This window comes from Carcharhinus amblyrhynchos, chromosome 18 (genome assembly GCF_965287045.1).
Source record: "Carcharhinus amblyrhynchos chromosome 18, sCarAmb.v2.hapA, whole genome shotgun sequence".
Lineage (NCBI taxonomy): Eukaryota > Metazoa > Chordata > Chondrichthyes > Carcharhiniformes > Carcharhinidae > Carcharhinus > Carcharhinus amblyrhynchos.
In genome coordinates, this window is record NC_137341.1 from 22,581,553 (window position 1) to 22,594,161 (window position 12,609).

General features: G+C 42.0%; 1 protein-coding gene across 2 annotated transcripts in view; it reads right to left on the reverse strand.

Annotated features, from left to right (window-relative positions):
- LOC145354910 (ATP-dependent RNA helicase with zinc finger domain-like) overlaps window positions 1–12,609 on the reverse strand; it is a 377,450-nt gene that overhangs the window by 228,884 nt on the left and 135,957 nt on the right. The gene's annotated exons all lie outside the window — the stretch shown is intronic.

Here is a 12,609-nt window from a genome sequence, read left to right on the forward strand (position 1 = left end):
TCAAAACTGTTTTCATTCATGTCCAAATTAAAATACCAAATTATAGATTGTTTTGTGAACAATCAACATGCACTTTCCCAATAGCTCAACAGGCGAATGAACCAAACAAGTCAAAAAGGGTCCAGGTTTAATTCCCCAGTCTGTGCTAATTAGCTAATCTGAGGCACTATAATTCGTGTCAGCAGTCTTTAGCTAAGGAAGGGGGTAAGTGAACAAAACTCCTGCACATCATCTTCTCTGGTGAATTTTGGTACTAATGCAGGACAAGAAAAGTATAGTTTTGAAGACCCTTTTTGTACATTCACACAAAGAAAGGCCACCTAGTTATCCGAGAGATGGCTATCACTGATGCAGCTGTACTTAGCACAAGCCAAACTCTTAAGGAGAGTAAGTGTAAAAATTGCCAAAAGTGTAGCCTTTTTAATCTCCCAGAGACAGCATCAATCTGAGCAAAGTCTCACCAAGCACACACTACAGAATCACAGCAGCATCCTAAATAGAGTTTAACCAAGGATTTGGGGGTCATGAAGTAGAGAGAAGAAATAAAATTAATTCAAAATTAACCAGTTTAGCATTCCCATTTCCCAAGTACAGCAGCATTAATTAGAATAGTTCGTAATTAAGATAGGGAACAGGAGGCAAAAGGTGAAGGAAAACAATGTTAAAACAACAGAATAGTATAGTGCAGGAGGAAGACATTCGACCCATTGACTGAGCACTAGCTCTTTTGAATGACAATCCAGTTCGTCCCAGTCCCTCATTTTTCCCCAAAGCTCTGCAATATTTTCTCTTCTGAGCATTTATTCTTTTTTGAATGACACTGTTGAATCTGTTCCTATTACCATATAAGGCAGCACATTGCAAATTCTAACCATTGTGTAAAAAATGATTTTTCTTTTGTCACCTTTAGTTATTTTGCCAACGTTTAAATCTGCGCACTCTGGTCATCAACTCTTCAGCCATTGGAAACAATTTCCCTTTATTTACTCAACTTAAATCCTTCATGATTTTGAACAGCTCTATCAAATCCCCTCTTAGTTTTCCCTGATCTACGGAGAACTTGGATATAACCCAGGATAGTCAGCATGGTTTCGTGAGAGCTAAGTCCTGCCTCACAAATTTGATTGAATTCTTTGAGAAGGTAACTACGTGTGTAGATGAAGGTGGAGCAGTTGATGTCGTATATATGGATTTTAGTAAGGCGTTTGATAAGGTTCCCATGGTAGGCTCATGAAGGAAGTAAGGAGGTGTGGGATAGAAGGAAATTTGGCTGATTGGATAAGTAACTGGCTGTCTCATAGAAGACAGAGGTGGTGGTGGAAGAAAAATTTTCAGACTGGAGGCCAGTTACCAGCGGTGTACCACAGGGATCAGTGCTGAGTCCTCCGCTATTTGTGATTTTTATCAATGACTTGGAGGAGGGGGCTGAAGGGTGGGTTAGTAAATTTGCTGATGACACCAAGATTGGTGAAGTAGTGGATGAGGTGGAGGGCTCTTGTTGGCTGCAAAGCGACATTGATAGGATACAGAGCTATGCTGAAAAGTGGTAGGTGGAGTTTAACCCTGAAAAGTGCGGGGTGATTCATTTTGGTAAGACAAACTTGAATGCGAATTACAGGGTCAATGGCAGCGTTCTGAGTAATGTGGAGGAACAGAGAGATCTTGGGGTTCATATCCACAGACCTCTGAAGGTTGCCACTCAAGTGGATAGAGTCGTGAAGAAAGCTTATAGTGTGTTAGTGTTTATTAACAGGGGATTTGAGTTTAAGATGGGGTTATGCTGCAACTATACCAGACCTTGGTGAGACCATATTTGGAATATTGTGTGCAGTTCTGGTCACCTCACTATAAGGAGGATGTGGAAGCATTGGAGAGAGCGCAGAGGAGGTTTACCAGAATGCTGCCTGGTTTGGAGGGTAGGTCTTATGAGGAAAGGTTGAAGGAGCTGAGGCTTTTCTCTTTAGAGCGGAGGAGGATGAGAGGCAACTTAATAGAGGTTTATAAGATAATGAGGGGGACAGATAGAGTGGACGTGCAGAGATATTTCCTCAGGTGGTTGTAGCTGTTACGAGGGGGCATAAGTATAAGGTTCGTGGTGGGAGATGTCCAAGGTAGATTCTTCACTCAGTGGTTGGGGTGTGGAATACACTGCTTGCTGTGATAGTGGAGTCAGACACTTTAGGAACTTGCAAGCGGTTATTGGATCGGCACATGGAGCACACCAGAATAATAGGGAGTGGGATAGCTTGATCTTGGGTTTGGACATAGCTTGGCATATCATTGAGGGCCAAAGGGCCTGTACTATGCTGTACTGTTCTATGTTTATAACACTCCATCTGGGGTCAAACTCTATTTTCTACATAAGTTTAGCATAACTTGCTCGCTTTTGGACTGCGTCCCCGTTTACCAAACCCAACATTCCAAATGTTTTATTAACAATCCACTAAATATGGAGAAAAATTCAAGTCAGAAATATTTTGCTGAATTAGATCGTAAGAAAGCAAGTCCATATACAATGCAGAAATGTTGAAGCAACTAATAATAAGTGAACCTTTAACACATTTTCAACCATTTTTGAGCTATAACAGAGGATTGAATGGTAAAGCATTTCCACTGTTCTTGACTTAATCTTTTGATGGTTGATGGGAAATAAGGAAGGAAGAGATGTAAGAATTACTTTTCTTTTCCCTTTGACGCACCATATACCAACACAGTTCTAACAGCGCATCTAATTTCAGCAACTAGAGGCTGCGAGTGACCATACTCTAAAACAAGCCACCGTTCCACTTCAGAGGAAAATGATGGTAATAAAATTCTACTCAAACGTTCAATACCTTGAAACTTCAATATACAAATATTCCCTCTTTGCATCCCAACCTAAAACATGTCTCATATAACCAAACGCCTCCAAGTTGAATTTGGCAGTATCTGGGAGTGAGATGTTTCCACAGCCTCCAGCAAAGCATCTACAATTGTTTAGACAGGAGGCATGATTCAGTAGATTGAGTCAGTCTGTGTCAGCTTTTCCTCTCCAACTAGCTCCAAGATTGAGCACCTCATATTTATGCATTAACAATCAGCAGAGATTGATTCGCTCAGTTTTCAAAATAATCTTCACACGTACATCATGTCAAGACTAAAGCCAACAAATTCTAGGGGGTTGCAGGGAGAGAATGTCACCCTGTGGTTGATGAGATATAAAATGAATTACCTACAAAAAGAGGAAAAGGCTGCCCCAAATATTCTCAAAAGGAAGATAATCCCTTCACCCCCCACAGAAAGAAAAAGGCTACCCCAAAATGTCTCCACAGGGTAAAGATAGTCTTGTCACACCTGAGAGGAAAAATATGTCCAGTGTTCTCAGATGAAAAGAAAAATAAATATTTAGCAAGCTTTTCATTTTTATACTAACTTATTACTGAAACTTCTGAATAGGCAATAACAGAAACAGACTGTGTAAATGATTAGATTTGGCTCTATATCTTCTGCCAAATGATCTGCTGCAGCAAGAGAAATAATTGATGGGGCTAAACCAAGTAGAGAATAATTATCTGAAGGAAAATGCCTCCATAACTGATAAAGATATTTGTCCATGTTTTTACTGTCTAAATGACCAGGGATAGTTTTCTGTTGTATTGAGCTAGTTAGACATTCCCGGCTATTTCTTACTTACTCCTTATGCTGAACAAAAGCAATGCTTCACCAGACATTTTACTTAATTTTGTGAGGGAAATTAGCTCAGTTTAGCAGAAGCTTTGAGCATTTCGAACAGCTGCCATTTACAGTGTCTGATTTTTTTTAATCTAATGGGAATAAGTCAATTCAGTAAGACATTATAAATAAACCCAATAGCTTTTCTGCAAGTGCAGAAAAGGCATAAATAAAAGCGATCCAAACAAAGAGTCAAAAATCATTGAATAACTTTTCACAATGAAGTGAGATTCTTGTGTCACAGTGTGCTTTAGTTTGAGAATAATGTCAAGAAGTTAAAAACAATGGGATCAAGTAGCTTCAGTTCAATTTTAACTGAAAATCTATGCAGTACAACTTTGGCTACTGCAACATGGCCACCTTGGCAGAGGTTTAACATCTGGAGTGGTCAGAAGCAGCCATAACTATGGAGTGGAAGGAGTCACCATCACCTTTTTCCTTCAGGCATTCTAACAAATACCTATTGGGAGTGGCACCTGAAGTTAGATGCAGGCACCTCCAAATTATGTGGTAGAGCATCAAATATCAGGTCAAATCAGTGAAGATGACTCAGGCATGGCTGCCATATGTATAATAACATAGATTTTGAAAGAGAAGGAACAAAGATCCAAAATCAACACATTGAAAAAACACTAACAGCTTAAATTTTGGATTTTGAAAAGATCGGAAATGTTTAATGAAATGGAGAAAGTTGGTGAAGGTAATGTTTAAATGTTGTGCACATGGACTCAAAAGGATTTTACAAAGTACCACAAAATAGACTTGCTATCAAAATTAAAATCCGTGAGTTTAAAAGCACAGTACTGGCATAGATACAAAGTTGGAAAAGGGACAGAAAGCTGAAATATCCACGCAAGGATATTTTGGCCTGGGAGGGAATGCAGAGGAGGCTTACTAGGCTGATACTGGAGTTGGGGGGGTTGAGCTATGAGGAGAGGCTGAATAAACTAGGCTTGTACTCGTTAGAGTTTAGAAGAATGAGGGGAGATCTCATTGAGACGTATAAGATGATGAATGGGATGGATAGGATAGAGGTGGAGAGGCTCTTCCCGCTCAGAAAGGACAGTAGGACTAGGGGGCACAGCCTCAAGATAAAGGGGGGTGCGGTTTAGAACGGAGTTGAGGAGGAACTTCTTCACTCAAAGGGTGGTGAATCTCTGGAATTCTCTGCCCGTTGAGGTGGTGGAGGCTGCCTCGCTAAATATTTTTAAGACGCGGGTTGATGGGTTTTTGATAAGCGAGGGGATTAAGGGTTATGGGGAGAGGGCGGGAATGTGGAACTGAGACACAACAGATCAGCCATGATCTTATTGAATGGCGGGGCAGGCTCGAAGGGCTGGATGGCCTACTCCTGCTCCTATTTCTTATGTTCTTATGTTCTGATGGTGAATGCTTTTGGGGGAATTCGCTAACAATTCGTGCCGGCAGGATTCTCTGGTCCTGCTTGCAGCTCCAAAGGGTTTTGCGGTGGTGTGGGGTGACATCAACAGGAAATCCCATTGACAGCAGCAGGTCCAGAGAATCCTGAACAGTGCATTCAGGCTAGAGGGAGATATATGATAGTATTCTCCATGGTTGGTTTTAGGACCACAACTCTTTCTGATATAAATTAATGACCTGGACTTAGGTATGCAGGTCACAATTTCAAAGTCTGCACATGACACAAACTCTGGAATATAGTAAACAATGAGTAGTAAGGAAATGGGCTTTGGGAGACAAACAAAGTGGTGTTTTGGCTGAAGAAGTTTAACTCCTAAGTGTGAAATAACATTTTGCTAGAAAGAAGAAATAGAAGTTATATGAACAAAATATACAATTTTCAAAGGGTTGAGGAACAAGAGACATCTTGGGACACAGGCACACAAATCTTTGAAGGTGACAACAACTTAACTTATAGAGCACATTTTAACACTAAAATGTCCCAAGGTGCTAAAACTAGAGCAATATCAATTAAAATATTTATGGCAGATACCAAAGGATGGAAAATCAGGAAAGGAAGATAGATGGGTTTTTTAAAAAGAGGCAGAAAGCTTTAGGGAGACAATTCCAGAGCTCAGGCCAAACAGAAAGTACCGATGATGGAGCAATTAAAATCAAGGATGCACAGGATGGCAAATTTAAGTACAAAGATTTTGAAGACTTACGAGGCTAAACAAGGTTACTTAGAAAAGGTGGTGTGACACCATGAAGGGATTTTGACACAGTAAAGGAATTGCAATATAGTGCCAAATCAGGGTGGTGAATGACTTGGAGGTGAATTTGTAGAAGGTTGTGTTCCCACATGCTTGCTGTCCTTGTCCTTCTAAGCAGTAGTGGTCATGGGTTTTGATTGTGCTGCCAAAAGAGGCTAGGCAAATTGCTGCAGTGCATCTTGTAGATAGTACAACGTGCTGCCACTGTGCACCAATGATGGAAAAAGTAAATGTTTAAGGTATTGGATGGGGTGCAAAACAAGCAGGCTGCTTTGTTCTGGATTGAATTGAGCTTAAGTGGTGTCAGAGCTGCACCCATCCAGGCAAGTGGAGATTTCACATTTCTGACTTGTGCCTTGTAAATGGTGGACAGGCTTTAGCGAGTCAGGAGATAAATTAATTTCTACGGAATTCCTAGCCTCTGACCTGCTCTTGTAGTCGCAATATTTAAACAGTTGGTCTAGTTAAATTTCTGATCAATGGTAACCCTCAGGATGTTGATTGTGGGGGGATTCAGCAATATTAGTGTCATTGAATGGCACTTCCATGGAATGGTGAAGCAGATTTAATGGGCCAAATGGTCTATGTCAGCTCCTCCATCTTATGGAAAGTCAAGGGCAGGTGGTTTGATTCTTGCCACTTATCAAATTAAGCCTGAATATTGTCCAGTTCTTGCTGCACAAGCACACAGATTGCTTCAGTATCTAAGGAGTTTCAAATAGCACTGAACACTGAGCGATCAGCAAACTTACCCACTTCTAAACTTATGATGGAAGGAAGGCTGCCATCAATGAAGCAACCAAAAGATGGCTGGGCCTTGGACAATCCTTTGAGAAATTCCTGCAGTGATGTTCTGGAGCTGAAATGACTGACCACCAACAACCACAACTATCTTCCTTTATGTGAGGTATGAATCTAGCCAGTAGAGTTTTCCCCTGATTCCCATCGACTTCAATCTTGCTAGGGATCCTTGAAGCTATACTTGATAAAATGCTGCTTTAATGACAAAGGCAGTTACTCTCACTTATCTCTGCAGTTCAACGCTTTTGTTTGGACCAAGGTTGCAAAAAGGCCTAAAACTGAGTAGCCGTGGCAGAACTCAAACTCAGCATCAGTGAATACGTTATTTTGAGTCAGTGTTTTTTACGGACAGGACATACTTGAGCAATTTTGCACATACCAATGTTATAGCTGTACTGGAATAGCTTGGCCAGGGGCGTGGCTAATTCTGGAACAATACTACAATTATTGTTGTCAGGGCCGTTGCTGTAAAAAGCATCTTCAGCCATTTCTTCGTATCACAGGGAGTTGGAGTGCCTGCAGACTGGAATCTAGAATGAAGGGGGACCACAGGAGGAGGCAGAGGTGAATCAACCACTTTGGTTGAAGGTGGTTGCAAATTGCAAATACTCAACAGGCTGGGATCCTTAATCATCGAAAGTGGGAATGCTTCTGGAGACTGCTTGTCTGGTTAATTGTTTAATCGTCCATTCCATATATGACTGAATGGAGCAAGACTGCAGAACTTGGATCTCTTTTGTTGGCTACAGCATCACATAGCTCTATCATAACACACTGCCTTCACTGTTAGCACACACGCAGTCCTCTGCTGAAGCTTCCCAAGGTTGACAATCATTTTTAGATACGCCTGTTCCTGCCTCTGGCATAGTCTCCTGCATTCCTCATTGAACCAGGCTCCTGGTTCGATTGTAATGGTAGAGTGAGGAACATGATTGTGGCTAAATACAATTCTGCTGCTGCTGATGGCCGCAACCTCGTGAATACCTAATTCTGAGCTGCTAGATCTATTCTGAATCTATCCCATTTAGCATTGTGCCACATAGTTATAACTATTTCGCTTGACTAATCTGTGAGGCAGCTTTCCCAATTTTGGCACAAGTCTTCAAATGTTAATGAAGACAATTTGGCAGGATTGACTGGACAGGGTGTGCCTATTGGTTCTGCTGCTTCAAGCAATGAGAGATTAAATTTAACTTGGTGTTGTCAGACTTCTTACCGTACTTACCCCAGTCCAATGAAAGCATCTCCACATCATGGCCTCAAACAATGCCAGATAGTCTGTCCAGTTTTATACTTACTTGACTTTTTTGGAGGAGTCTGGTACAATTGAGTGGCTTCCTAAGCCATTTCAGAGGGCAGTTAATAGTCAACCACATTACTGTAGGTCTGGAGCCACAGGCAGGCCAGACTGGGTAAGGATGGCAGATTTCTTCCCCTCAAGGGTATTATTGAACCAAAATATTTTTTCCAACAGTTTCATAATTATTAGTGAGAAAAGCATTGTAAATGCAAACTGAAAATACTAATTAATTGAATTTAAATCCCTAGAGCTGCTGTGGTGGGATTTGGACCCTTATGTCTATTCAATTTATCAGGTCCAGGCCTCTGGATTACCAGTAACATTACCACCATACCACCCTTGCCCTGGAATAGTATCAGGGATCAGGGGCTTCCATTGCACGGAGACCGGAAAAGCTAGGGTGGTTTTCCTTTGAGCAGGTCAACGTCATAATTGATAGAGGTGTACCAAAGCAGGAATGCATTTGAGAGTAAATAAGGAGAAAATGTTTCCAGTAGTAGAAGGATCAGTAACCAGAAGAGATTTAATTTCACCTTTGATCCTTTTGTTAATTGCAGGAGAAAGCTATTTTTAAATGCAGTGAGTTGTGATCCAGATGCACTGACTGAAAGTAGTGGAATCATATTCAATAGAAATCTACAAAAAGAAAGAAAATAAGGGATTGATCAGAGACAGATTTGTGTGAAAGTAGTAATGAGGCAGGGCTATACAGAAAAGTCAAGGGAATGGCCTTCATTGTAAAAGGATTGGAATAGAGGAATAAACATGTTGTGCTACAATTGTACAGAACTTTGCTGAGGCCACATCTGGAATACTCTACCCAGTTTTGTCTCCATTTTTAAAGGAAGAATATACTTGCATTGGAAGTGGTAAAGCTCTGGGATGAGAGGGTTGTCCTGCGATGAGACATTGAGTAAAGTGGGCCTATATTATCTGCAGTTTAAAGGAATGAGAGGTAATATCATTGAAGCACACAAGATTCTGAAGGCCCTTGATAAGGAAGAGGTTGAGAGATTGTTTTCAAGAGCTTGGGAATCTAAAATATGGGGGTGCAGTCTCAGGATAAGGAAGCAATCACTTACAACTTTGATAAGGAGAAAATTAATTCATTCAAAGGGCTGTAACGCTTTGAAATTCTTTACATCAGAGGATTGTGGATGCTCCACATTGAAAACATTTAGGGCTGAATCAAAGGGTATGGGGAGCAGGCAGGAAAATGATTGAAGCCCAAGCTCAGCCACAATTACACTGAATGGCAGAGCAAGCTCAACAGGCCATGCAGTCTACTCCTGTTCCTTTTTTTTGTGTTCTTGCAAGTGGGATAAATTGAATAGCTCCACTGAAAAACTAGCACAGACACAATTGACCTCCTTTCTGGTGTAGCATCCTATTATTCAATGATTAAAAACATTCTGTCAATTGGTAGAATTGATATGAAAAACTCTTTGCGCAAAGGCAGGAAAGAACGACATAAAGAAACCATGGTCTGAACAAAGCAAGAATGCTTTGCACTCAGTTAACTGTTAAAAACATGTCTTTTTTGTCACTCTTTCATTGCAGCCATGTCTCAATGTACTGGAGAATGATTGCAGATCTATGAAGCACTTACACCTCCGCAGGAGCAAAGTAAACCCGCATATTTTTGCCCCCAGTATATATTGCCTTGTTCTGGAAGTGTATCTCAATTTCTTCTCTCTCAAGTACCCGACTAACAAGGCAGAAAAAATATTCTTTTGCTTCTCTAAAATTCCTTCCATTTATTCACTCCTGACGTATCAGTTATCCAGAAGATGCCTTTCTTAACAACATCTCTCGTTCCCATTCCCCACTGCCAAAGTTCTCCGTATTTCATTAACACTCCCACACCAATCTGTCTCTGATACTCCTACCCCAAGTGCATATTTGCACGCTTCCTGCCAGCTGGTACACCCAGATCTCTGTGGCTGACTGATGTTGCCAGTGCTTGAATTCAAAGTATTTTGAAGAGAATGCATTTAAAAAAGAATGCATTTAAAAAAGAATCCATTCCTTTTAGCAAAAGAAAACAATTGCACCAACACTTCATACCGCCAAAGACATAAGCACAATCTTACCAAAAAAATTTTAAGTCCAGGGTGGGCGTGAAAATGGGAGAGTTTCAGATCTATTTTTTGGGCGAATTCAAATCTGCTATCCTCTGCAGTCAGTGCATGCAGTAACAGCAGAAATGGTTTCTTGCCAGTGGAGATAGGGGGTGGGGCTTAGGTTACCTGAACACCAGCCGAGAACAGCAGAGGGCATCAATGCACATGTGCAGATCTCTAGCTGCAGAGTCTTGTCCTCCAACTTCTAGTGCTCTCAGCCAGCCCGAATGGCTTAAACATCGCACCATCACCAGCCACCACCTCCCCCACCCGCAGCTACCACGAAGACCAGTGCTCTACCGTGACTCCTACCTGCCTGACCAATCACCCCCTCCCTCCACCTCCCACACAACTGGCTGCATGACAACCACCACCACCCCCCCACCCCCTCCACCAACTGTGTTTGGCCGCCCAACCCCCGTGATCATTGGCCCGAACCTTCACCCATGGCCAGCTCCCTCCATCCCCCTATGAATCCCAAAGCAGGGTGCACAGCAAGTCTCCCCACATTCAGCCACCCTTGGTCTGGCCCTGCCCCCAGTAGGCCCACCCCTTCTGGCACTGTCCTGTTGGCACTGCCCAGTGCATACTGCCAGAATGCCCAGCAGACACTGTCAAGATACCAGGCTGGCACTGCCCAATGGGGCACCTTCTCTAGCCTGCAACCTCCCCAGAAGGCCTCAGGCTCGACCGGCGAGGCCATCACGACTGGTTCCCGTTGCTGGGGAACAGTTGTCATTCTCGCCGGAGAGAACCTCTTCTGGCGAGCTCACGCAATACATCACCTCACATTAATCCAAATTAAACTCCATCTACTATTCATCAGCACTCTGGCCTAATTAATCAAGATCCCGTTGCAATCTGAGATAACCTTCACTGTCCACTATGCCACCAATCTTGGTGTCATCTGCAAACTTACTAACCATGCCTACTAAATTCTCATCCAAATCATTAATATAAATGATAAATAACAGTGGACCCAGCACAGATCCATGAGGCACAACACTGGTCACAGGCCTCCAGTTTGAAAAACAACCCTCGACAACCATCCTCTGGCTTCTGTCATTAAGCCAATTCTGTATCCATTTGGCTACCTCACCTTGGATCCCGTGAGATTTAACCTTATGCAACAACCTACCATGTGGTACCTTGTCAAAGACCTTGCTAAAGTCCATGTAGACATCATCAACTGCACTGCCCTCATCCACCTTCTTGATTACCCCTTCAAAAAACGCAATCAAATTTGTGAGATATGATTTTCCACTCACAAAGCCATGCTGACTGTGCCCAAATAAGTCCTTGCGCCGCTAAATGCCTGTAGATCCTGTCTCTCAACCACAGATGTGAGGCTCGCCAGTCTGTAGTTCCCAGGTTTTTCCCTGCAGCTCTTTTTAAACAAAGGCACATTTGCCACCCTCCAATTTCCAGGCAACTCACTTGTGCCTATTAATGATTCAAATATCTCTACTAGGGGACTCACAATTTCCTCCCTACCCTTCCACACTGTCCTGGGATACATTTCATCAGGTCCCAAGAATTTATCTACCTGATGCGCTTTAAGACTTCTAGCACGTCCTTCTCTGTAATGTGTACACTCCTCAAGACATCATTATTTATTTCCCCAAGTTCCCTAATATCCATGCTTTTCTCAATAGTGAATACTGATGAGAAATATTCATTTAGGATCTCACCCATCTCTTATGGATCAGCACGTAGATGATCTTGTTGATCCTTAAAAGGTCCTACTTTCTCCCTAGTTACTCTTTTGTCCTTCATGTATTTGTAGAAGCTCTTTGGATTCTCCATTGCCTTATCTGCCAAAATAATGTTGTATCCCCTTTTTGCCTGATTTCTCTCTTAACTTCACTCCTGCACACTCCATACTCTTCAAGGGATCAACTTCTATGCATGTCATGTGCCTCTTTCTCCTTCTTGACCAGGGCCTCAATATCCTGAGTGATCCAGGGTTTCCTACTTCTATCAGCCTCATCCTTCACTCTAAAAGGAATTTGCTTACTCTGAACCCTGGTTAACACACCTTTGAAAGCCTCCCACTTACCAGACCTCTCTTTGCCTTCCCATTCCTCCAATTAACTGTTGAAAGTTCCTGCCTGGTGCTATCAAAATTGGCCTTGCCCCAATTTAGAATTTTAACTTTTGGGCCAGACCTATCATTCTCCGCAGTTATGTTATAGTTTGAGTGATTTTTCTACTAAGAATGCCCCGGTTTGCAGAATAGACAGCAGGTTGAGGAAAGCCTTGCACTGTAGCAAAATCAAAAGGGTTTTTAATAAAATGTACAAGCAACTCTCAGCAAATGTCCAATTTTAGTAACATCATCATTCCAACATGACATAAAACTTAATTCTGCTATGGAAAGGGATTATAGATATTGTGAGATTTGTACAACTGCTGATGTTCTATTATGGAGTTGGTCTAGGGCAATGCTGCCAATGCCCTTTATCACGGTGCTGAATGCAGA